Here is a 3,202-nt window from a genome sequence, read left to right as displayed (position 1 = left end):
TTCCCATTAAACAGCTTTAATCTCTCAGTGTTTTAGTCAGTGAGTCATTTGAAAAAGGAACTGGAATTCTGATTGTTGTTTGAAACCCTCCCGTGACAACTCCTAGTCAGGTCAAAAAAGTGTTAGCTTGAAGACCTACCAAATGGTTGTCAGCTTGGCAACCAATCTCAGAGACAGTGGTGCTGCTGCTGCTGCTAAGTCGCAATGGTGAAGGCACTCTTTTAGGAAATGCTGCATTGGCAGCAGTCACGTGATGTACAAAAGGACACAGAGTATAAAAGGTGATTCAGATGAAATGCCCTCTAATGAAAATAAGCTTTAGGAATATTGAATGCCGGATGTAGGCCTGGGAGGGAGGCACAGAACAGAAGAGCTAGCTAACATTCCAAATACAACATTGCTACGTTTCAGGCAAATAGTGAAAAAGCTCTTGATTTCCAATCTAGTGTTCTCTGCAGAATACTAAGATCTCCTGACTTGGATAACCCAACACAGAAGGCACTTAGACAGACAAATGGGCAGCATGGCTTTTGTATTTCCAAATGGGGTAGGGGATTAGATGACATTTGTTTATTAAGGACAGAAACAGCCTGGGGACCTAGCACTACATCAGGGGCTTTATGATAATTCTGTGCCATCTACTAGATGCACTTTTTTTTACCTTTTGGCCATGCCGAATGACATGTGGGATCTTAGTTCCCCAGCCAGGAATCAAACCTGGGCCCTCTGCGTTGGGAGCGCAGAGTCTTAACCAGTGGACCACCAGGAAAGTCTCTGTGCCATACAGTGAAACTACATAGTGTATGTCACTATGAACCATTCCAAAATGATACCAAGATTAGCACTTGATTCTACCTGCATCTTCTCCTTTCTCTCTTAATTTTTGGAAAGCTTAATTTTCTGTAATCAGTTGTCACCTTTCTGTTAAAAATATGATGTGTTTCTGTTTTATCCTCTTTTGTTCTTTTCTTCATTACTGACACGTGCTACTGCTGATACTTTCACTTTCCTTGCCATTTAATGTTATGCTTTTTGTTCTTACTCACTCACTATCATTCTAGGACTAGAGTCGATAACTGGCAGTGACCTGAATACAGTGTCTGAGCAGGCTGACTAATCAAACGATCCTAGATTTCTGTTTGAAAATGTCTGTGACAAAGGGAATGATTCACCACCAATGAACTATTCGGGGATCTGAGTATAGTCAAAATGATACGGGAATTTTTCTAGAAACTAGATAAGTGATTGGATAACAGATTCTACCCATGATTGATCATTTAAAAATAAAACAGACAAAAACCTGAAGGGGCAGTCTTTAACTCAATACCCTCTGAATGACCTTGGACAGAGTACTTTAGCAATTCTTAAGTAAGTAAGTAAAGTCACTCAGTCGTATCCGACTCTTTGTGACCCCGTGGACTGCCGCCCACCAGGCTCCTCAGTCCATGGGATTCTCCAGGCAAGAATACTGCAGTGGGTTGCCATTTTCTTCTCCAAAGGATCTTCCCGACCCAGGGATCGAACCCGGGTCTCCCGCATTGGAGGCAGACGCTTTAACCTCTGAGCCACCAGGGAAGCCAGTCAGGGTAATCATCGTTTTGACCACAAGAGGGCAGTTAAAATCACAAGAGATCATCTTACATGTTTGTTTTATTAAAAATCCGAAATCTGGGTACGTAAACTGAACTTGTTCAGATAAGCTAGTTCGTTATACTTTTAGTTTGTTTTTTAATTTAACGATATTTCCTCTGCAGAATTTTGTCGTTTTCTGCCACACATCGACAAGAATCATCCATAGATACACCCATGTCCCCTCCCTTCTGAATCTCCCTCCCACCTCCTTCCCATCCCACCCTTCTAGATTCTCACAGAGCCCCTGCTTGAGTTCCCTGAGTCATACAGCAAATTCCCATTGGCTATCTATTTCACATGTGGTATTGTAAATTTCCATGTTACTCTCTCCATACATCTCACCCTCTCCTTCCTCTCCTCTGCCCACCCCCCAACCCCTGTGTCTATAGGTCTCTTCTCTATGTCTGCTTCTCCATTGCTGCCCTGAAAGTAAATTCATCAGCACTATCTTTTTAAAGTGGATGGGAAAGAGAAGGAAGGAAGGAAAGGATTGTGGTTGTTGTTCAATCTCTAAATCGTCTCCAACTCTTTGTGACCCCATAACCTGAAGCATGCAAGGCTTGCCTTTCCTTCATTACCTCCCTGAGTTTGCTCAAAGTCCTGTGATAGAAAAAAAAAGAATTTTAATTTAAAAAAAAACTAAGTTTATACATGTGCAGAAACCAAATGAAATCTGTCACTCCTCAATGTCTGAGTACACAAATTGATACCAAAAGTTTAATTCAATTTAAAACAAAATTTCAATCTTACCTAATTTCTGGCTACATTCCTCTGGCTTCTGAGTCTTGTTTTCACAGACCAGCAGTGGGGAAGTGAGGCAGCCCTCTAGCCTCTGGAGTTGGGGATTGGAAGAACAAAGTCTTTTTTACTGGTACTCTGTCAGCTAGCTATCATTTTGTGTGACTGATACCTGTGGTGGTCCTGTGATGTGTCATCTCAGCTAGGCAATAGTCCCCAGTCATTCAATCAAACACTGGTTTTGTTTTGTTTTGTTTTGTGTGTGTGTGTGTGGCACCCTGCAGTATGTGGGATCTTGGTTCCCCAACCAGGGTTTAAATCCTCACCCTCCGCACTGGAAGCACAGTCTTAACTCCTGGACTGCCAGGGAAGTCCATCGCACTAGTCTAGATGTTGCTGTGAAGGTGTGCTTCCCAGGTGGCATTAGTGTTAAAGAACCCCCTGGCAATGCAGGAGATCCTGGAGACATCCCTGAGTTTGATCCCTGAGTCAGGAAGATCCCCTGGTGGAGGGCATGGCAACCCACTCCAGTATTTTTGCCTGGAGAATTCCATGGACGGAGGAGCCTGCCGGGCTATAGTCCATAGAGCCGCAAAAAGTTGGACACAACTGAAGTGACTCAGCACACAGGCACACATGTGTGTATGGTCTATATTCAGTTGACTTTAAGCAAGGGACATTACCATAATCTGGGTGGGATCAATTCAATCAGTTGACAGGCCTTAAGAGCAGAATTGAAGTTTCCCTGATGAAGAAGAAATTTCTCCTGCGGACAGCACTGTCCCCAGTCTGCCCTTCCTGATAGCCTGCCGTTTGAGTTTTGGACTTGCCT

The 3,202-nt window shown here is 43.3% G+C and overlaps 1 non-coding gene across 1 annotated transcript; it reads right to left on the bottom strand.

Moving 5' to 3' along the window:
• Positions 1-696: 696 nt before the first annotated feature.
• Positions 697-769, bottom strand: TRNAG-CCC. Its single transcript has one exon. It is a non-coding gene; the product is annotated as a tRNA-Gly (tRNA).
• Between the last annotated feature and the right edge of the window lie 2,433 nt (positions 770-3,202).

This window comes from Oryx dammah, unplaced genomic scaffold (assembly GCF_014754425.2).
Source record: "Oryx dammah isolate SB20612 unplaced genomic scaffold, SCBI_Odam_1.1 HiC_scaffold_29, whole genome shotgun sequence".
NCBI lineage: Eukaryota > Metazoa > Chordata > Mammalia > Artiodactyla > Bovidae > Oryx > Oryx dammah.
The sequence above is the reverse complement of the archived record's forward strand: the minus strand, read 5'-3'. Positions and strand labels throughout refer to the sequence as shown.